The 24,300-nt window shown below is 39.8% G+C and overlaps 1 protein-coding gene and 1 pseudogene across 1 annotated transcript in view; both read left to right on the plus strand.

Annotated features, from left to right (window-relative positions):
• The window catches only part of LOC102873718 (guanine nucleotide-binding protein G(olf) subunit alpha-like), a 243,795-nt gene that overhangs the window by 19,493 nt on the left and 200,002 nt on the right, over positions 1–24,300 (plus strand). The window lies entirely within an intron of this gene.
• On the plus strand, positions 10,913–11,795 carry LOC102856391 (annotated as a pseudogene).

Genomic DNA, 24,300 nt, shown 5'->3' on the forward strand with positions numbered 1-24,300 from the left:
CCTTTTGATTTTCTGACTCCAACTCCTTGCACATTTCATTGTAATATTTTACTTTGTCATCGCGTGCTGCCTTTTGAAATCTTCTATTCAATTCTTTAGTATCTTCAATTCTTCTTTTGTGCTTTGGCTTCTCTATGCTCCAGTGCCATTTTCAGAGTCTCTTCTGACATCCATTTTGGTCTTCTCTTCCTCTTCTGTCTTTGTAATGACCGTCTGCACTCTTCCTGGATGATACCCTTGATATCCTCCCACAACTCGTCAGGTCTTCGCTCATTAGTGTTCAAGGCCTCAAACCTGTTCCTGAGACGATTCTGAAATTCATGTGGGATATACTCAAAGTCATATTTTGGTTGCCTTCTATTTGGTTTACTTTTCCTCAACTTCAGCTTGAACTTGCATATGAGCAGTTGGTGGTCTATTCCACAATCAGCTCCTGGCCTAGTTTTCACAGCTGATATTGAGCTTCTCCAGCAGTTCTTTTTACAGATGTCATCAATCTGATTCCTATGCAAACCATCACGTGAAATCCAAGTATATACCCTGCATTAATGTCTCTTAAAAAACGTATTTGCAATGAATAAGTCATTGATTGTGCAAAATTCAATCATTCTCTCTCCCGCCCCATTTCTGTCACCAAGTCCTTGTTTTCCAACTACTGAATCTTCTTCTCTGTTCCCAGCTTTTGCATTCCAGTCACCCATTATTATCAATTTAGTGAGGCTTTTTATCTTCTTGATGTTGAAATGCAATCCATATTGAAATCTGTTGTGTTTGATCTTCTGAAGCAAGCATTTCAGGTCCTCACTTTTAGCAAGCAAGGTTGGGTTATCTGCGTACCGCAAGTTGTTGATGAGTCTTCCTCCAGTCATAGAGTCCAGATTCTGGAATAATTTGCTCTGTGTACAGATTAAATAAGTATAGACAAATGATATAACCCTGACGCACACCTTTCCTGATTTTAAACTATACAGTATTCCCTTACTCTCTTCAGTCAATAGCTTCTTGATCTTGGTAAAAGTTTCTTATGAACATAATTAAGTCTTCTGGGATTCTGATTCTTCTAAATGTTAGCTGTAATTTTTTATGATCCACAGAATCAGATGTCTCTGCATAGTCAATAAAACACAAATAGACATTCTTTTGGTAGTTTCTGTTTTCAACCAGGATCCACTGGACATCAGTAATCATGTTCCTCGTGCCACGACCTCTTCTAAACCTTGCTTGAACTTCCGCAGATCTCTGACAGTATACTGTTTTACAGTCTATTCTTCTCATCTGTTGGTTCTTGATCATTTGCTGCTTCCCAAAGCATTTCACTGTGGACCAATTCTTCTCAGTACAGCGACTTTTTATTAAATCTATCTCCTTTGATGCTCCCTTCATCGTTCATTATTTTGCCCACAGAATCTTTTATATTGCAACTCCAGGCCTGAATTTATTTGTAAGTCCTTTCAGTTTGAAAATATATATTGTGTTCTTCCATCATAGTTGTCTGCCTCTAGGTCTTTGCACATTGTTTCAGTACTTTGCTTTGTCTTCTGGAGATGCCCTTTGAAGTCTTCTGTCCAGCTCTCTTACATTCCTTCCCCTTGTTTCACCTTTCTTACATTCTAGTGCGAGTTTTTTAGTCTCTTCTGACATCATTTTGATCTTTTCTTTCTTTCTTGTCTTTGCTTCCTTCATGGGTGATGTCCTTGATGTTGTCCCACAGCTTGTTAGGTCTTTAATCAGTAGTGTTTAGTGCATCACATATATTCTTGTGATGTTTTTTAAACACATTTATTTATATTGGTTTGCATACAAAATTTATATACATTGTGTTTCACACTATCCTTTATTCACATTGCATTTCATACGATCATTCCAGTTCACTGTGATTTTTAAATTCATGTGCTCAAAGTCATGTATTGGTCCTAATTTTCTTCAGCTTCAGTTTGAATTTGTCTGACTGATTAATACCCATTATTCCGTCACCCTAGCCTTGTTTTGATTGCTGATATTGCACCATCTCTTCCCACAGATACAATTTATATGTATAGTTGATGTCTATTTTTAAAAAGGGAATTTATATTGGAAAAATTATTGATTGTACAAAGTTCTGTCATTCAATCTCTAACCTAGTTCTGGCATCAAACCCATGTTTGTCAACTACCAGTTCTTCTTTGTTCTAACTTTTGCATTCAAATCATCAGTTATTGTTAATTCTCCTTGATTGTTTTTTCAGTCAACTTCAGACTGCAGAAATCAGTAGAAATCCTCAATTTCGTCATCTTTGACTTTAGTGTTAGATGCATATCCTTGAATGATAATCATATTAGGAGTTATTACTTATATGTATATGGATAGTATCCTATCTAACACAGTGTTGTGCTTCAGAATAGATCTTGAATTGTTCATTTTGATGGGGAATGTGACAACATTTCTCTCCAGTTCTTAGCATATTAGCCCACCTGATTATCTGATTCAAAATGACCAATACCTGTCCATCTCAACTCACTAATACCTGTGATGGTGATCCTAGTCATTAGTATAATAATATGGTATTAATCATGTAATCTTTGAGGAGGCAAGTATTTCACTGTTGTGCTTTTGGTGTCTCCCACCCAGAGGTGAAAGCTGTATCAGAAAATGTTCATTGCCAAGATTTTCAGTGGCCATTTTTTTTCTGAAATAGACTGCTTCATCCTTTTTCCTAGTCCCCACCTGGAATTTCTGCTAATACCTGGCCACCCTACTGGTATTTCACATGTTCATGGTGTACCTTTCAAAATCACATCAGTCCACTGTGTTTGCCACAGCACGTGACAAACAGACAGATAAGTGACTGGGGGCGGGGGGGGGGAATGGTTGCAGTATTACATTAACAGAGAACTGCCAGAAATGAAATTTTTATTTAGAAAAATGAAGGATGTCTTTCCTAACATCAGATGGATGTTGGCTGAATACAGAGAATACCAGAAAGCTATTTATCTGTGTTTTATTGACTTCTTACTTTTGTTGTTAGGTGCCATCAAGTTTATTGCAACTCATGGCAGCCTTGTGAACAACATATCTGAACCTCACCCTATGATCAGCAATCTCTGATATACTCAGCTCACTGTTACGGTAACTCTGTCAGTCCATCCTGTTGGAGATTTTCCTCTCTTTCTCTGACCCTACACCTTTTCCAGCATGATGTCCTTTCCCAAGGATTGGCCACTCCTGACAACAGGTTCAAAGTATGTAAGACAAAGTTTCATTATCTTTGCCTTTGGCCGCACTTACTCTGAAGCAGATTTGTTTGTTCTTTTGGAAGACCATGGGACATTCAGTACTCTTCTCCAACACCACAATTCAAAGGCATCAATTCTTCTGTCATCCTTAGTCATTCTCCAACTTGCAGATGCATAGGAAGTAATTGAAGAGACTGTAGTTTAGATCAGGCTTACCTTAAAAAAAATAAGGATGGATAGTCTTCTCCTGTGTGATTAACTGCCTCTGAAAACCCACCAGAGGGTTGACTATGGGTTGGTTCCAACCCTGTGGTACACAACAGTTGGAAAATATAGGTTTGGTGACAGAAACAAGGCTGGAGATCAAATGATCAGATTTTTTACAATCAACGATTTATTCATTGCAAATGGCTTTTTAAAAAATAAAACATAAAATGCAGCTGTACACATGCACCTCACCTGATGAACTACACATGAGTCAAATTAACTGCATCTGTGGAAATAATCACTGGAAAAGCTCAATATCAGCAGTCCAAACAAGACTAGAGGCTGACTGTGGAATAGACCATCTGTGCAAGTTCAAATTGAAGTTAAAGAAGATAAAACAGTTCCACAAGAACTGAAATAGTACCTCAAGTCTCTCTCACATTAACTTATAAACCATCTCAAGAGTAGATTTGATGCACTGAACACTATTGGTCAAAGACTAGATGAGTTGTGGGATGACATCAAGGATATCATCTATAAGGAAAGCAAAGACAGGGAAGAAAGAAAAGACCAGAATAGATATAAGAAGAGACATTGAAACTTCTACTGGATTCAGTGAGGCCAAGCAAACTGAAGAAATGTAAACATTTTATTCATTAGGCAAAGGCACTTGAATAAATCATAACAAATTATGGATAGTATTCCAGACAATGAGCATTTCAGTGTCATTGGACACTTAATTGTGCTCGTGAGTAACTTGTACATAGATTAAGAAGCAGTTATTAAAACAGAACAAGGGAACACTGTATGGTTTAAAAACAGGAAATGTGTGTGCCAGCAATATATCTTTTCTCCAAACCTACACAGTCTTTATTTATATCATATAATCTAAGAAGCTGGAGTATATAAAGAAGAATGTTGCCTGAGGATTGGAGGAAGATCATTAACAGCATATGTTATACAGATGACACAACCATGAAGTGAAGATTTGAAGCACTCACTTATAAGGAAGATCAATGACTGCAGCCTTCAATGAGGATAGTGCCTCAACTTAAAGAAAATAAAAATCCTCATAAATGGGCTGGTATTTAACATAATAATAAATAGGAAACTATTGATATGGTCAAGGATTTCACTTTACATAGAGCTACAAGTAATAGCCACAGAAGCTATTATTGTTAATAGATGCTAAGCCAGCGCTGACTCATCTTGACCCATACAGAATTAGAACCAGTCTGGTCTAGTGTCCTCACAGTAGCTACTGTACTTGCACCCCTTGTGTCACTGGAAGAGTCAATCTTAGAGGCTCTTCCTCCTTTTCATGGGCCTATTTTATCATGCCTGATGGAAACAGCAGCCAAGAAATTAAACAATGTGTTGCACTGAACATAAGTGTAAAGAAGCAAAAATCTCTCTTTAAAGAATAAAGTGACTCTGACTGAAACCATGTTATTTTATATTGCCTCATATAAATCTTTGGACATGTAAGGAGAGACAGGTCTTTAGAGAGGGACATCATGCTGGGTAGAGTAGAGGGACAGCACAGGAGGGGAAGACCCTCTATGAGGTGGATTGATTCAGTGACTGGGGTAATCGGGATGGGTGTGTCAGAGGCAATGAGATTGGCACAGGATAGAGCAGGGTTTAGGGCTGTTGTACATAGGGTCGCTATGAGTCGACGGCACATAACAACAACAATATATAAATCTGAATGTGGACAGGATAGAAAAAATTAGGTCAAAAGAGAGGAGGAAGAGAGAGAAGATGACATTATTCCTTTATATGATGGTGTTAGTGAAGAAGAGTAAGACCATGAACCTCCAGAATGAACAAGTTTGTGTAGGAAAATGTACAGCTAGTATGCTCCTAGGAGTGAGGATGACAAGACTTTCTCATGTACTTTGGACATATCATCAGAAGAAGCCCTGAAAAAGAGCATCATGCTTGGTTAATTAGAGCAGCAGTAAAAAAGAAGAGTACCTTCAGGGAGAGGAGTTAACCCATGGCTGTCTCAGTGAGCTTAACAGAGCTCTGACTGTGTGGACAGGGCCAGGCCAGGCAGTGTGATATTCCATTGAGTATAGGCTCACTATGAGTCAGAACTTATTCAATAGCACCTAACAACAACAATTGTGTAATATGCAGACATTTTTCATATGCCATCACTTGCCTTGATAATAATATTATGAAATAGTACTAATAAAAATTTATTGTTTCTAGTCAGTGTTCCAATTAATAACCAAGTACCACATTTCATTTCTGTTTCTCTGTTGCCCTAGAACCGCTCCTCATTCTTCCTTCATGGCGTTGACCTGTTATCTCCTCTGTAGGATACTCTCCTGATTAAATTCAATTTATAGACTTTGGCAGAAATAGCATAGAGTAATGTGTATCTGTTACATTAATAATCAGTTACTAATTATCACACCTATGGATGTAGCAGCCAAAAAAATCAAAGGACATATTGCATTGGGCAAATCTGTTGCAAGGACATCTTTAATGTACCAAAAAAGCAAGGATGTAACTTTAAAGATTTAAGGTACTACTGACCCAGGCTATGGCATTAGTCTCATATATGTGTGGAAATTGGACAATGAAGAAGGAAGACTGAAGAAGAATCAATGCCTTTGAATTGGGAGTTGGCAATGAGCTCCAAATATCCCACAGAGTGATAAGAGAACAAATAAATCTATCCTGGAATAAATGTAACTGTAGAGCTCCCTGGAGGTAAGAATGGTAAGACTTCATCTCTTATGCTTTGGGCTTGTTGTCAGGAGGTACTTGTCCCTAGGAAGGACATCAAGCTTGGAAAAATGAAGGGTCAGGCAGAGAGAAAGATTCCAACAGGATGGATTGAAACAGTGTCTCTGACAGTGAGTTTAAACACAGGGGAAAGTGTGAAGATGGTGCAAGATCGGACACAGTTTTAATCCATGGAATAGAGGGTCTCAGTGAGTTGGGGCCAACCTGATGGCACCTAATAACTGACATCAACTTAGAGTTCCTCAGCTGTACAGGACCTTTGTAACCTTCTGTATATCCTAAGTAAATTTTAAAAATATACCATGAGAATATATCCTGATCTTGCCATATTAGAACTATCACATTTTAGTTTTAATATATTAATACATTTTAAACATAGTGAATACTTAATGAGGAAAGCTGTTTCCCAAGTCTTTTTTAAAGATATAGGATAAAAAAAGAATAGAATGTGTCATAATTCTGTTTTACATGTATTCAAAAGTGTTTCATTCCATATTGAAGAATGAAAAACCTATGGAAATTAGCCAAGGAAACCATATCTTATCTGCAACAACACATAAGAAATCTGAATAACTTTTGTCTAAGGTGCTTTACCTCATAGACAATGAACTTAAATGATCACACATGAACAGCATACTTCAATTCTTTGAATGAGATGTCATGAAGGCATCAAATCTCTTGAAAGTATGAGACACACACAAGAGACTTTGCCTTCAGAATTCTACTTGAACTTGAGTGCTTTGAACACCTATTGCTTGGTTTTCCACAAAATATTTCTTTCTAAGGACACAACTCTCTTTTCTACAACATGGCATTATAACATGAGTGCATTTCTAGTTTTATGTAACTTTGAAAGTATATTCTTTTGAACTTTTTAGTTCTCACTCGAGAAATGGTAGATAGAGCAGTATGAATTTGCTGCTTTTTTAAAAAAAATTCTTTTATGTTGGTGTACATACAAAATTCCTATACATATTGTTCTATAAAATTAATCATCATTGCACTATGCTGTCTTTTTAGATACCCACTGGATCTTTCCAATTTCCTTTACACCCTCCCTCTGCCTAACAAATTGTGTGACCCCAGTATTTCCCCCCTGCCCATCCTCACCCCTCTGCTCCCACTCCTTTCCCCCTTGGACTCCTATAATGTTTTACTAGTTATCCTTCTATTTTTACAATAATGGTCTTATGCAGTATTGCCATTATAAGTCGGCTATTTTTATGTCAAATTAAGACTTATATGGGTGAGCATACGTGGTTACTAAGGTTCTAAGAGGCAGAATAATGAAGTTGTTGATTAGAAAGTTCATTTGAAACATTACCTTTTTAAAATTCTTTCCAGTTTTGCTTAAGATGTCACCCATTAATATGTTTTATCATTTAACCCTTAAATTCTGTACTTTTCTTATCCTAACACTTATTATAGAATGTAGATTGAATTAGACTAAATTTATGCACAAATTTTCATTACCCAGAACAATTTTATTTTTTCAATTCTGTTTCTATTGATTCAGTATGAATTCCAACCATATGAAGAATAAGTGGAATTCCCATTTTCAGAAACAAGTAGTATAATATATCTGGGGAAGAATGGAGTTGTGAGGTGCCATTGAGTCAAGTACAACTCATAGTGACCCTATGTACAACAGATCTGAACTCTGTCCTATCCTGTGCCATCCTCATCTCTGACACATCTGAGCCCCTTGCCACAGACACTATCAATCCATCTCATTGAGGGTCTTCGTCTCTTTCATTGTTCCTCCACCTTTCCAAGCATAATGTTCCTTTCTAAAAAATGACTGACTGCTCCTAACAACATGCCCAGAGTATGTGAAATGAAGCTTTTTCATCCTTCCCTCTAAGGAACACTCGGGCTGTACTTTCTCCAGGACATACTCTTTATTTGGCAGTCCATGGGATATTCAGTACTCTTCTTTAACACCACAACTCTTGTTTATTCTGTCATCCTTTGTATAAAAGTGATTAACAAGTGCATAACAAGTTATTAAAAGACCATGGCCTCAATCAGGTGCACCATAGTCTTTAAACAGACATCATTGTTCTATAGTACTTTGGAGAGGCTTTTGGCCACAGACTTTACCAATGCAAGATGTCTTCTGATTTTTTTGACTGCCGGTGCCAAGGGGATTTATTGTGGACCTAAGTAACATGAAATCATTGATAACTTCAGTCTTTTCTCCATCTATCATGATGTTCTTGCTTATTGGCCTAGAAGGGAGGATTTTTGTTTTCTTGATATTAACATGTAATCCATATTGAAGGCAGCAGTCTTTGATCTTCTGTAGCAGGAGTCTCAAATCCTCTCTTCTTTCAGCAAATAAGGTTGTGTCATCTTTATAATGCAGGTTCTTGGTGAGTCTTCTTCTGATCCTGCTGCCACATTCTTCTTCATAAATTCCAGCTTCTCATATGATTTACTCACCATAGAAATTGAACAAGGATGAAGATGATAAAAAAACCAAGATACAACCATGACACACACTTTTCTTGACTTTAAACCATGTAGTGTTCTCTTGCTCTATTCATAGAGCCACCTCTTGGTCTAGGTATGGGTTTCATGTGAACACAATTCAGTGTTCTGGAATTCCCATTCTTCTCAATGTTAGCCGTAATTTGTTATGATCCACACAGGCAAATGCCTTTACATAGTCAACAAAACACAGATAGACTTCTTTAATATTCCCTTATTTTCTGGTTTCATCCAAAATCCATCTGATATCAGTAATGATATCCTGGTGCCATGATATCTTCTAAGACTAGCCTGGCAGTGTTCTGCCATTTTAGGATAACCTTTAACAATATTTTGCTTGCATAAGATATTAACAATATTGTTCAATAATTTCCACTTTCTGTTGGATCATCTTTCTTGGAAATGGGAACAGATACCAATCTCAGCCAGTTGGCCAGATAACTGTCTTCCAAATTTCTTGGTACAGACTAGTGAGCTGTATCTATTAGTTGAAACATATCAACTGGAATCCTATCAATTCCTAGGGCCTTATTTTTTACCAATACCTTCAATGCAGCTAGAACTTTTCCCTCCTTACCATTGACTCCTGAGCATATGCTACTTCCTGAAACAGTTCCATGTCAGTTGGTTCTTTTTGATACAGTCAATGACTCCATTTATTCTTTCTATCTTCATTTAATGCTATCTGGATCACTCAAGATTTCACCCATAGCATCCCTCAGTTTTGCTGCTCAAGGTGTGAATTTGTTTTTCACTTCCTTCCTTGAAAATGTCAAGCACATTCTTCCCTTCTAATCTCCAGCGTCAGCTCTTTGCATATTTCATTATAATACTTTCTTTAGTCTTCTCAAACTGCCATTTGAAGTCATACATTTATATCTTTTGGAGTTTCATACTTTAATCTTTTGCTAAGGCATATCTTCCCATTGTTTTGGCATCTCAACACTATAGTGCAATTTTCAGCCTCTCCTGACCTTAATTTTGGTCTTTTCTTTCTCCCCTGTCTTTGTAATTACCTTCTATTCTCTTCATGGAGACATTCTTCCTTGACATCCCACAACTAATCTAGTCTCCATTCATTAGTGCTCATTTCCTCACACGTATTCTTGAGATGGTTTTTAATCATGTGGGATAGACTCAAGGTTGTATTTTGGTTCTTGGGGACTTGTTTTCTTTTTCTTCTGCTTCAGTTTGAACTTGCCCAGGAATAAGTTAGCACCTGACCTGGTTTTGACTGTTGATTTTGAGACTCTCCACTGATTTTTCCGCAAATATAATCAATCAGATACCTGTGCTGTCTATCAGGTGAGGTCTGCATGTATAGTCACAATTTTTCTTAAAGAAGGTATTCATTATAAAGAAATCATTGAATGTATAAAATTCAGTCATTAAATCTTGAGCCTCATTTCTGTCATCAAGTCATTAATTTCTGACTGTTGTTGTTGTTGTTAGGTGCCATCAAGTCGTAGATGACTCATAGCAACCCTATGAACAAAAGGCCTGAGCCCTGTTCGTACATAGAGTTTCCGGAGGCAAGCCATTTCAGAAGTGGATGCCGTTCCTGCTTCCAGGCTTATTTCAGTCGGGAAGCTCCAGCCAACACTGTCTGCCATGAGTACCCATTACCACGTTTGGCACATCACTGTCACAGTGTTCAGCATCACAGCAACCATGAGCTACTTCTATATAGCAACACACAGACCAGTGCTATGCCACCTAGAAGAATGTTTGACAGGAAAACAATTTGAACCTGGCCTGAGGGCCACAGATTAAAATCACCCACCTTAGGCTTGGTAGCATAACTTTCTTTCCACTAGGCCAACATAGCTCTCTCTGTTGTCATTGTTATTGTTGTTAGGTGCTATTGAGTAACAATAACAACAACAACAACAAATTTCTGACTACCATTCCTTATTTTTTGTGTCCAACTTTTGCATTCTAGTCACCAGTTATTATTATTGCATCTTGATTCCAGTGATGTTTGGTCACTTTCAAGCTGCAAAAGTTGGTAGGATTCATCCGTTTCCTCATCTGGAAATAGCTGTTGGTGCATATATTTAAACTATAGCTGTACTAACAGATCTTCCTTGGATACATATGTATGGTATGCTTTCATGTACAAAATTGTCTATCCACCCCTTTTGGTCCCAGTGATGACAGAGCCAGTGGTGCCTACCTTCCCAGCCATCTCGCATCCACTCCGGCTGTCAGCCAGCTCCACAGTGTTCTCTGCCACCATGATGGAACAGCCCATCTCGTTCGCCAACGACTTCTTAGCTGGTGACATCACTGCCTCAATCTCTAAGACAGCCGTGGCCCCGATCAAGTGGGTCAAGCTGCTGTTGCAGGTCCAGCACACTAGCAAGCAGATCACGGTCGACAGTTAAAGGGCATCATGGACTGCATCATGCACATCCCCTGGGAGCAGGGTGTGCTGTTATTCTGGAGGGGCAACCTGGCCAACGTCATCCACTTCCACACCCAGGCCCTCAACTTCACCTTCAAGGACAAGTACAAGCAGGTGTTCTTGGGCAGGGTGAACAAGCACACACAGATCTGGCGCTACTTCGCGGGCAACCTGGCCTCGGGTGGCATGGCTGTGGCCGCCTCTCTCTGCTTCATCTACCTGCTGGACTTCGCTCAGACACGGCTGGCCACCAACGTGGGCAAGTCGGGATGGAGCGAAAGTTCAAGGGCCTAGGGGACTGCCTGGTGAAGATCTGCAAGTCGGTTGGCATCCACCGCCTCTACCAGGACTTCAGCGTTTCCGTGCAGGGCATCATCATCTACTGCATTGCCTACTTCGGGGTCAACGACATGGCCAAAGGTATGCTTCTAGACCCCAAGAACATGCACATCGTCGTCAGCTGGATGATACCGCAGACTGTCACTGCATTGGCCAGAGTGGTGTCCTTCCCCTTCAACATCGTGCGGAGAAGGATGCAATCGGGAAGGAAAGGAGCAGACATCATGTACTCGGATATGATCTACTGCTGGCACAAGATCTTGAATAACAAGGGTGGCAACACCTTCTTCAAGGGCGCTTCGTCCAATGCTCTCTGGGGCATGGGCAGGGCCTTTGTGCTGGTCATCTGCGATGAGTTCATGAAGGTCATTTAGGGCTTCCACTGACCGATGCCCACTCCCCCTCCGTGTGGACCACCAGCCAATCCTCCTTGTGGACCACCTCCCCCCATGTGGACTGCACCAGGCCTGGGGCTTGACCACCTCGGACTACTGCCCAACCACTCCACCCACGCATCTATTAGTGGATGGTGCGTGGGGACCAGTCCAGAGGGGTCCCTCGCTGCTCCCCATGTGTCCAGTATTTATTTACAGAATCATGACTCCTCCCACCCACCTGTGCTTACCTGTGTGAGGCCCACCCACCTGTGCATGCGTGCCTGCATCAGCACCCCCACTCCTCTGCCAGGCCAGCCCCCCATTATGTCTCACATCTGGCTTCAGCCAGACCAATAAACAGGAAGTGAAAAAAAATGGTCTATCCAATTAACTATATATGAAACACCATTCTTATTAAATTCTTTTCATTCCCTGCGAAGTAGGTCATAGATTCAAAGTGACCAACACCAGTCCATCTCAGCCCAAATGTCCAACCACTACTGAATGGATTCAGAAATTGTAGTACATTTGCACAATGGAATACTATGCACCACTTAGGAGCACCGATTCGGAAAAATACTACATAACTTAGGAAAAAATGGAGAGAATTATGCTGAGTGAATTCACTCAGTCTCATAAAGACAAATACTAGTTAAGACCATTATTTCTTTTTTCACATGTAAGCAAAACTCTACTGAAGATGATCCAAAAACAACGAGAACAGCCATCAACAGAGAACTGCCTGAAGTGCAGGCTGGGTTTAGAAGAGGCTGTGGCACTAGGGATATTAAAGCTAATCTTAGATGAATCTTGGCTGAAAGCACAGAGTGCCAGAGGAATGTCTATATGTATTTCATTGACTAAGCAAAGGCATTTGACTATGTAGATCACAACAAACTGTGGCTTAATCTGAGAAGAATGGGAATCCCAGAACTTGTTTGTGCTTATGCAAAATCTATACTTGGATCAGGAGGCAGTCATTAGAATAGAGCAAGGAGACACTGCATGGTTCAAAATTGGGAAGGGTGTGCGTCAAGGATGTGTCCTGTCTTCGTATCTTTTCAGTCTATACTAGGAACAGATTACCTGGCAGGCTGAGCTATATGAGGAGAAATGTGGCATCAGGATTGGAGGAAGACTCATCAACAACCTGTGTTATGCAGATGACACAACCCTACTTGTTGAAATTGAGGAGGGCCTGACACTTCTGCTGCAAAGGGCCAAGGACTGAAGTCTTCAATATGAATTGAAGCTCAACATCAAGAAAACAAAGATTTTCACCACTGGGCCAATTGGCAGCATTATTGTGGATTGTGAAGAGATGGAGATTGTTAACAGTTTTAGTTTGCTTGGTTCCACAATCAGCAATCTTAGTACCAGCAGCCAGGAAATCAAGAGACAAATTGAATTGGGAAAGTCTGTTGTCAGAGACCTTTCCAAAGAATTGAAGAGCAACGATGTCAGTCTGGAGACTAAGGTGTGCCTGATACAAGCCATGGTCTTTGCAGTTACTACCTATACATCAGAAAGATGGACAATGACTAAGGATGATAGAAGTAGAGTTGATGCCTTTGAGCTTTTGTGCTGGAGAAGAGTATTGAAAAGATCAGGGACTTCTAGGAGAAGAAACAAGTTTGTCTTGGAGAGGGTGAAGCCAGGCTGCTCCTTGGAAGCAAGGATTCTGAACTTTGTCTGGCATACTTTGTACATGTTGCAAGGCGAGATCAGTCCTTGGAGAGGGACGTCATGCTTGGGAGGGTGGAGGGACTGGGGTAATGGTGGTAGATGTGCCGGAGATAGTAAGATTGGCACAGGATAGAGCAGAGTTTAGGGCTGTTGTCCATAGGTTCGCTATGAGTCGCAGGCACAACAAAAATACTAGTTTATTTACAAAATTTGGATACACTTTTTCACACCAGATTCTTCCAATTCCCCTCATACCGCCCCCCCCATTAAATTGTCCAACCCATTATTAATGCCCTCCCTCCAGCACATCATCCTTATCCCTGTGCTTCCACCCTCCCCTCCTCTTGGATCCTCATACACATTCTACAAAAATGGTCTTATACAACATTTGTCCTAGTGGAACTGAGTTAGTCCACTCAACATAAGGGATGTTATTGTAAAAAGAGAAGGATAACTAGTAAAACATGAGACTCAAAGGGGAAGGCGTATGAGCAGAGGGTGGGGCTGGATAGGAACAAAGCCACAGGGTTGCACAGTTTGGTGGGTGGAGGGAGGGGTGAAGGAAATGGGAAGGATCTGGTAGGGACCTGAAAAGATTGGGTAATGATGGGCAAGGTCCAGTGGTTACTGATTTTATAAAACATAATGCATGGGAATGATTGTATGAAATATAATATGAATTAAGAACAGTATGAAACACAAGTTATACAAACTTATGAGACAACCAATATAAAAGAAAAAGAAAGAGTAACACCTTGGAAGCCCTATCAGCAGTTCTGGTTTGTCCCATTAGTCACAATCCACTCAGTGGTAGTGGGTTGGGTTTGGTCAGGCATCCAAATAGGTAGCACAATTTAGTACTACGTAACATATTTTGGTTACCTAATTCAAACCTCGAGTTGCCATAATCAAGCATGCTTTAGGCAGAATATTAAATGATCCAGGAAGTATCAAAAGAAGATGGAAGGAATACACTGAGTCATTGATTGTATTGAAAGGAATTGGCAGACACAGAAGAATTTAATGAAATAACACTTGAGCAAGAGCCTATGGTGATGAAGGAAGAAGTTCAAGCTACTTTGAAGGAAATAGCAAAAAATAAGGCCCCAGGAATAGATGGTATACCGATTGACATATTTGAACTAACAGATGCTGCCCTGGATATGCTCACCAAGTTGTGCCAAGAAATCTGGAGAACAACCACTTAGCCACCTGATTGGAAGAGATCTATATTTGTTCTCATTCCAAAGAAGGGTGACCCAACAGAGTGTGGAAACTACAGAACAAGATCATTGATTTCACATGCAAGCAATATTCTACTGAAGATTATCCAAAAATGACTGGAACAACACATCAACAGAGAACTGCCAGAAGTCCAGGCTGGGTTTAGAAGGGGTCGTGGTACTAGGGATATTGTAGCTGATGTTAGATGGATCTTAGCTGAAAGCAGAGAATACCAGAAGAATGCATATCTGTGTTTCATTGATTATGCAAAGACATTTGACTTTGTGGATCATAACAAACTGTGGCTGACTCTGAGAAGAATGGGAATCCCAGAACATTTAATTGTGCTAATGCGAAACCTATACTTGAACCAAGAGGCAGTCATCTTGCTTGGATACACAATCAACACCCTTGGTGCTAGCAGTCACGAGATAAGGAGATGTATTCTTTTGGGTATTGTCCTTTCAGGGATCTCTCCAAACTACTGAAGAGCAATGGTGTCCGTTTGAATACTGAGGTGTGCTTATTCAAGCCATGGTCTTTTCAGTTACTTGCTATGCATCTGAGAGCTGGACCATGACTGAGGATGAAGAAGAAAAATTGATAGCTTTGAATTGTAGTATTGGAAAAGAGTACTGAAAATCCTATGGGCTGCCAAAGAATGAACAGATATATCTTAGGAAAAGTGCAGCTGGAATGTACCTTGGAGGCAAGGATGGCAAAGCTTCATCTCTCATACTTTGGATATGTTGCTAGAAGAGGCTATTTCTTGGAAAAGGATGTCATAGTTAGAAGGCTGGAGGGTCAGTGAAAGAAACAGAGACCCTCGTCGAACTTGATTGACATGGTGACTGCAGCAATGGGCTCAAGTGCATTAGTGATTGTGAGGATGGCATAGGATAGGATAGGATAGGATAGGATAGGATAGGATAGGATAGGATAGGATAGGATAGGATAGGATAGGATTCAGATATGTTGTTAGCTACGAGTCATACTTGACAACACATAACAATAGCAACATATTATGGAGCTCTGATGATTTACAGATAAGGCATTGTACTGGCAACTAAAAGGCACATGGTTTGAATCCATTAGCAGATCCACAGGACAATGATGGACAGTCTGCTCTCTTGTGGTTCACAGCCTCTGAAAACCTGGAGAAGGGTCAGCTATGAGTTAGTTCCTATTCAGTCCTGCACAGTAACAACATATTTGAGCTGTATGTATTATTAGGAGGGGCTAGTCTTTGGAAAGGGGCATCATGCTCGGGGAGGTGAAGGGTCAGTGAAAGAGAGGAAGACCCTCAACAAGATGAATTGACACAATGACTGTTAACAGTGAACTCAGGTGTGTCAGAGATGATGAGGAATGGTGAAGGAGAGAGCACGTTCAGAGCTGTTGGTCATAGGGTAGCTATGAGTCACAATCAGCCTGACAGCACCTAGCAAAAATGACAATGTGGTATTGGTTCTTACTCAACAGCAGTGAACAACAACTGTGTAGTATAGACTAGAAATTCTTAGCTAATTAGAGATAATATGACAACTGGTTCTTCGTAGATGAGTAATGTTTTCATAAACTTAGTAGCAAGAATTAAAGTGGTGTAGACTGGAAGGAATTTCAGTGCTGACCCAAAGGCCATACCTCTTTAGGAGTTCAAATTCACTAGCATCTCCCCAGGAAAAAGATGTCAGTCTCCTGTGCATTTTACAGCCTTGGAAATTGACAGGTGGGTCAGCTATAAGTTGGTTTTAACTCCATGGCAATGAGTTTTTGTTCCATGGGTAGAAATCAGCTTAGCTGAACTAAAAGGTGGGTATCGGAATTAAAAGGAAGCCTAGTGGCATGTTGTTGTTATATTCTGTCAAGTCTGAACCAACTCATAGCTTACCCTCTAGTGGGTTTTCTGAGGAAGTAAATGTACCAGGAGATTGCTCATCTTTCTCCCACAGAGCAGCTGGTGGATTCAAACCACATACCTTTGAGTGAGCACTGTAACTTCTTACATTTAGGCCACCAGAGCTCCCAGTGGTGCCTAACATAAAGAAGCAAACAGCTCAAATGCACTAGCTGTACTGTGAGAGAAAGAAAATCTGTCTGTAAAGATTTATAGCCTCAGAAACCAGATGGAGGGTCGCTTTGAGTCAGAAACAACATGGTGATAGTGTGTGGGCAGCAAGTAGAAGGAGAGGGAGAGAAGCAAGACAGATACTGTTCAATCCAGTTTCAATTTGGATTTAGTTGTGGGAAAGCACGCAGTAGATTTGCAACAAAGCTGCAGGAAGACTAATAAAGGAGAAACACAAGAAGTCTTCCCAACTCTAGGAAGCCAGTTAAGATCTATTTCTTAGCACAACAGCATCTCACATATTTAGGAGAACAAGCAAACTTTGGCAAGAATTCGTGATGTGCCCATATTCTTCTACAAACACAATTCCATTGTGTTAGGAAAACAGAATGCTACTATGAGTAAAATGATCTGAGAAATTATTGGGAGACCACCCTCTCCTTTTTCCCAGGCTTCTACTCCTAACATAAACCCTTCAAGTTTTAGATATTAAATGATGACATATACAGTGAAGGAAAGTTTGAAACACAATGTATGTGAATTTTGTAAGAAAATAAATTGACATAGTTTCAAGATACTTGGGTTGAAATTTTTTTTTCTTAAATGGTGACCTCCCAGTTGTGAGCTAATTTACTATACATTGCGTATTTAGTGTTTAAACTGTTGTTAGTAATTAAACTTAGTTCATATTAATTGCACTGTTAATTTTTTTCATTACATCATGAAAATTTAGGGGAGAAAGATGCAGTAAATACATGTTGCTTCATTTGTTTCCATTAAAAATGTCTCATGCTAAGTTTAGGTAACTAAACTCTCACTAAAATTTTGCCTCTCTAGGAGCTCTGCTGGTATAGTGCATAGTGAGCTGTACTGTTAACCCAAGGGCAGCTTGAATTCAGCAGTGGCTCAGCTGGAGAAAGACAGTCTCTTCCCATTATAATTTACAGGCTCAGAAACCCAAGAGAGGGTCAGAACAAACTTGGCAGCAGGGATCTTGAAGCTCTTCTTGAGTTCTGAGTTGTAGTAATTTATCAACATACACTTAACACACATAAATGTTCACACAGAGGTCCAATTACATGCATAATGTCAGCTAATTATGAGCCATGTTTTTTTAAAATTTTAATACTATTCAACTGTCTCTTAAAAAAGAAAGACATTTTCCCTTATTGTTCCTCCCCACCTGCCACTACCTATTAGATCTGAAAATGGTATTTAATTTCTAAACTGACTTTTCCATCCATTGTTCCTGATTGCATAATATGCAATCACAGTCAGGTGAGTAATCTTTAACCAGTATATTTCTTAAAAAAAAGGCAATTGTTGTTGTTTGAATTTTTATTGTTATTTTTATTAAAAATAATGGCATATATTTTATGGAGCCGTTATCAGGCTGTGTTTCATTTCAAACACAACAGTGTAGCCATTGAATACCTTTGCAAGAATACTGCAAGTCAAATTATATGAAAAATTATTGGGAGACCTTCCTCTCCTTTTTCTCAAGCTTCTACTCTTAACGCAAATTCTTCAAGTTCTAGACACTATCAAAATACTGTGTTGCTTTGTGTATTAAATGATGACATATTAAATAAGGAAAAAAGAAATTATGACATATAATTTCCACATATTTGGGTTGAAATGTCTTAAGGTTGTATGGGGAGGGTGTTTTTTTTATTATTGTTGTTGTATGCCATTGAATTAGAACCAACTCACTACTGACCTTCCAGTGGGTTTTCAAAGGCAGTAGGAGTGCCTATCTTTCTCCTGCAGAGAAGCTGGTGGATTTGAACCTCATGTCTTTGGATTGGCAGTATGATTCCTTACCACTAGGCAACCAGAGCTCTCTAAGGTTGTTGTTAGTATGTCTTAAATAATTGCGGTTTTATTTCTTTTTTGTTAAGTGATGTAACTGGCTATTAAAGAAACTAGAATGCCAACAACTGGTATCTTTAATTGTTAAGAATTAAGCCAATAAAAGTGACCATCTGTGTTTTGTATTTCTTGTTAAAAAGTTTTCATTAATAAGTAGTAAGTACATCGCATCGCCACGTGAAACCTGATACACAGGCAGCCCCCAGGTTATGAATGAAAGCCATTCCTGTGTCTTAGGAATGTGTAGGACAGTCAGACAGATGCATACAGTTCTTATTTAGCCTTCTTTAGTGTGAGAAAAGTCTTGAAGCCTTTTCAGTAGTGAAAGGGATTATGAGCAAGAATTTGTTGTGAGTAGAAAATTCTTTGACATATTCTGTAGAGAGTTGTACTGCTAACCCAAAGGTAGTGTCTCTGATTCGAATCTACTAGCTGCTCCTTGGAAGAAAGATGGACAGTCTCCTCCCATGCAGCTTACAGCCTCTGAAAACTTACTGGAAGGTCAGCTATGAGTTGGTTCTTATAGTGACAGTCGTGAGTTTGAGTGTCAGTTCAGTCTTTTTAGAGTGAGGGTAAATTTACATAACATTAAAGCAAGGTACAGAGAAGGCTCTGTAATCCATCTCAGGAATTGGGCTTCAGGCCAGGGTTCAGCTCTCCTGCTCCAAGCGTTGCTTTGTGTTGTAGTTTTGCTCAGTGGTTCCTAAGAACAATAACATAGTTCAGGTCTCCGTTTATACAGAGGAAGTTTACTGTCTTTGAGGTTTGACTATCAGTAATAGTCAGCATTTGGCTCTTTTTTTATTTGTTTTTAAAGTTTTTATTTTAATTGATGGATGCAAATGAACTTCAGATTTTGTTGAAAGCAGCCACGGACTGCACATAGTCTTCAAAAACAGTTATCTGTTCTTCCAGCATGTCTGTGCCAACTATATCATCTTTCACTACACAAAGTATTTGAAGCTTCTTAATGCCAAATCCCACTGGTACTAGCTTCTGATGCACTCTTCAAATTTTGTCATGTCAGTTTCACCATCCCAAGGTTTCACGTCTAATAAGATTGAGGACTTGGCAACAAGTGCAGGGTTTTGGCTTTTGATTCATACAGTGTAAGACGTTCTTCCCTTCCTCCTCATCACCAGATCCAAAGAGATCAATGTCATTGTCATCTTTACTGTCTGGAGCTCCACTTCCTGTGGTGTCTTCCACATTAGCAAGATGATACTTGCCCAAAGCTTTCTTCACTCCTGGCAGACTGACCTTTCCCTTCTCATAAGACTTCCTGTGATTGTCTCTTTTTCGAGTGATTATCAGGAAGTTCCATGTGGCTCATGTAAAATTAGAATTGCATGTCTTCCAGGGCTCTGTAGTGGTGCCCGTGCTGCACCCTGTTCCTGGAAGCTGCTTGGCATCTTCCCTGTGAGGTGGTGGTTGCCCTGCTGTTACAGAGCGGCTGTGCACACCTTTTCTTCTTTTTCACACACACCATCTCCTTTCACAGTCCACTGCACCTCTCACCTCTGGTTGTCCCTTGCCCCTGAGGCACTTCTCTTAGCATTTCTCTTTATCCTTTCCACACATTTATGCATAAACCTTTAAAAAAGCCACCTCTCCTCAGTACTTTTCCACCTGTGAAATAAGAGAAGATGGACAAGATTTAAAGAGACTTCAAAATACAACCAGAAATGCACAAACTAAAGAGGATGAAATTGATGCATCAGACCCTTCTAAAGATTAAATCTCTGTGCACATCAAAACCTTTTTCCAACATGGTGAAAAGAAAACCTACAGACTGGAAACAAACATTTGGTAATACCATCTCAGACAAGAGTCTTATTAACAAAAGTTTATAGAATACTCCTGGGCCTCCACAAGAAAAAGACTGATAACCCAATTACAAAATGGGCAAAAGACATGGAAAGAATTTTCACAGAGGAAGATATTCAAATGGCAAGAAGCTGCGCTGCAATTTCAAAGGCATGAGATTCAAATCCTCAGAAGAAGGATAAGCAGTCTCTTCCCATGCAATTTACAGCCTCTGCAAACCCACTAGAGTGTCACTTATGAGTCAGCCACACAACACAGACATAAAATATAGGAGACAATGCTCACTTCAGCTGCACATACACTAACATTGCAGCAATACCAAGAAGATGAGTTTGGCCCCTGTGCAAAGATGACACACAAATTCATGAAACGTTCTATATTTTTGCTATTGGTGACATTCCTGGAGTCCACTTTAAGGTTGTCAAAGTGGCCAATGTATCTCTTTAGCTTTATACAAAGGTAAGAAGGAATGGCCATGATCTTAAGGGGTGTTTTGGGGTTTTTTGGTGATTTGGGGGGCTATTACTGTATACAAAGTTTGTGTACACTGTTTTTCACATCAGATCCTTCCGATTTTCTTTACACTCTCTCCTCCTTCCACCCATCAAATTTTGTGACCCTATGAATAACCAGCTCTGCCCCACGCCCATCCTCACCCCTCTGTTCCCATCCTTCTCCCCTTGGATCCTTATACTCATTCTACAATAATGGTCTTATACAATATTTGTCCTTATAGGACTGAGTTAGTTCACTTAGCATCACACTCTCCAGTCTTTCCCAAATTAGGTAATATTTTACAAAATCATTGTTCCTGCGTGCTGCATAGTATTCTGTCATGTGAATATACCATAATTTCTCAATACATTTGATTGTGGTTGGACATCTGGACTGTTTCCATGTTCTTGTGATGGTGAATAATGCTGCTATGAACAAGTGTACAAGTCTCCGTTTGTTCAGTTCTCATTTTCTCAGGGTATTCTCCAAACAGTGCAATAGCTGAGTCATATGGAATTTCTATGTTCAGCTCTTTGAGGAAATGCCAAACTGTCTTCCAGAATGGTTGTACCAGTTTAAAATCCCGCCAACAATGTATAAGAGTTCATCTCTCCACATCCTTTCCAACATTTATTGCTTGCTGTCCTGTTAAACTTTGCCACTGCTACTAGAGTGAGATGGTATCTCATTGTGGTTTTGATTTGCATCTCTATTATTGCCAGTGATTTTGAGCATTTCTTCATGTATCTGTTTGCCATCTGAATATCTTCCTCTGTAAAAAGTCTTTCCATGTGTTTTACCCATTTTTTAATTAGTCTTTTTCTTGTGGAGGCCCTGGAGGATTTTGTAAACTTTTTATATGAGACCCTTGTCTGAAATGGTACTGCCAAACGTTTTTTCCCTATCAGTAGATTTTCTTTCCACTCCATTGGAAAAATTTTCAATGCTCACAGGGATTTAATCTTTAGAAGGTCCCATTCATCAATTCTATCCTCTCCAGATTGTGTTCTTCTGGCTTTATTGGGCAGTCTGTTTATACCATAGACTAGGCCATCTTAACTTTGATCCCAGATTGTCTCTGATGAACTTTATGGTTTGGGGCTTACTTCCAGGTCTCTGATCCACTGTGAGTGGATTTTTGTGTGTGGTGGGAGGTGTGGATCCTGTTTCAGCTTTTTACAGTCCAGTTTTCCCAGCATCATTTGTTGAAGAGGTTGTCATTTCCCCATTGGATAGTTCTTATTTCCTTGTCAAATATCAATTGACCATAGATAGCTGGGTCTATTTTTGGGTTCTCAATTCTGTTCCATTGGTCTATGTGCCTGTCATTGTACCAGTACTATGGTGTTTTGGTTACTACCACTGTGTAGTAGGTTTTGAAGTCAGGGAGTATTAGGCCTCTCACTTCATTTTTGTTTTTCAGAAGTACTTTGCTTACCAAGGGTCTCTTTATTCTCCAAATAAATTTCATCATTTCCCTTTCAATCTCCTTGAAAAATGAATCTGGTATCTATGTTGGAATTGTGTTTAACATGTAGATTGTTTTTGGTAGGATTGCAAGATCTTAAGTTTTGATGAAAGTGTCATAGTAATTAATTCCATATTTTAAAAAACCCACACCAAAACCTATGTAGGAAACATAATAGTGCCAATTCCCAGTACTTTCATGCACAAAATTGTAGGAAAAAAATAGTGGCTATTTTAAAGGTTTTTCAACATTCTTTTTTAAAGTGGATATTTTACAGTTCTTGCCTCAGCTCTGCCTCTTCCTGTCTTTATAACCTTGAGTAACTTAATACTTCTAGACTCACTTTTCTCATTATCAAAATGGGGGTGCTGATAATAACTGCCTAGCACAGGAAGTTGTTAAGGAAATTAAAGAAATAATCCTTTTCAAGGGCTTAGCACTGCACCTGGCACATTTTAAACTCTAATAAATATTAGTTGTCATCTTCATCAACACTTTTATATAATGTCAGTAAAGGTGTGGGTACGGCCTCCCTCAATTTCCCAAGTGTCTGAAGCTTGGAAACCATGTGTGGGCTGTGCAGTTAAAAGCATAGTGCTGGAACACAAGGATGCTTAGCAGCCAACTTGGTTCTGGTGAGACCATCAGTCCCCTCTCCCTCGAGTGACAAAGCAGTTACTCACGTCCTTGTTGAGCCCCTGAGAGCGACAGGTCCTCAGAGAACTGTGCAGGCTGCTAGAATAGAGGACAACAACCCTCACTGGCCCAGCCCGATGCTTTTAGTGCGGAGGCTCTGGCCATAGGACCAGGCTTCAAGTGTGCCTTGGAGTCCATCTCAGCCAGGAGAAGCCGAGCTTTGAATGCAGGGTTAAATTGTGCTGTTTGGAGGGACTTGCTATACTGTCTATGACTTTTTAATCTTAGGGAGGCATGTAATTTCTGGTTCTCTAGAAGAGTTTTATTTACATAAAATAGAAACGTGAGCTCTCATGGCTTAATGGTAATGAGTTGTGCTGCCAACTTAAAAGCACGTGGTTCGAATCCACCAGCTGCTCCTTGAAAGAAAAATAGGCAGTCTCCTCCAATGTGTTTTACTGCTTCTGAAAACCTACTGGAGGGTCAACTATGAGTCATTTCCAACTCAACACTACATGACAGCAACAATATAATTATTTAAAGTGCTTATTTTTTGGATGGAGGGAAGAGCTTGAAATTGGGATAAAATGCATGGCAAGTCTTATTTTTTGCCTCTAGGTAGAGGTTACAAGGCCTTTGCCTTATATTTCACTAAATGGTACATTTGTTTTATATCCTTCCTATAATTCTATTTTAAACAATAAAAGCTTTACATTTTATATTCTTTAAATTACAAATATATGGAAAGATAAAATTGGGATTGAAATGTATAAGGACCTATGTAATAAAAATGCCGGCCAGCCTTGGCCTTCTTGGTGGAGGGGCAAACCGGCTTGAGCCATGACTCCTGGTTGCTACTGTCCAGCCCAGAGCTGCCCTGGGAGACATCTTCCCGTCACTCCCAGGAGACAGGCTCTCTTTGTCTCATCCCATAGAGGAGCAGGGCACAGAGAAGGCCTCTGGACCCAGGGGCCCATGTTGTCCTCTAAGTCCACGTTTTTTCAGCTTCATGCTAGCACTTGTTTATTCTCAGTTTGGTCAGGTCCCTTCACCATCCCTCACTTTTACTTTCATTTTCACATTTCATTGATTCAATTACATGCTTTGGGGGAGAAATGATAAAACCTCAGTGTATTATGTTAATGAGTATAAACATCCATCTGACTACACAAAGAAAGACTTCAAGTGGGGAAGGTGGGTCATCTTCAAAATCAGTGATTGAGGGA

This window comes from Elephantulus edwardii, unplaced genomic scaffold, assembly GCF_000299155.1.
Source record: "Elephantulus edwardii isolate Elephantulus edwardi_28Jun2011 unplaced genomic scaffold, EleEdw1.0 scaffold00196, whole genome shotgun sequence".
Lineage (NCBI taxonomy): Eukaryota > Metazoa > Chordata > Mammalia > Macroscelidea > Macroscelididae > Elephantulus > Elephantulus edwardii.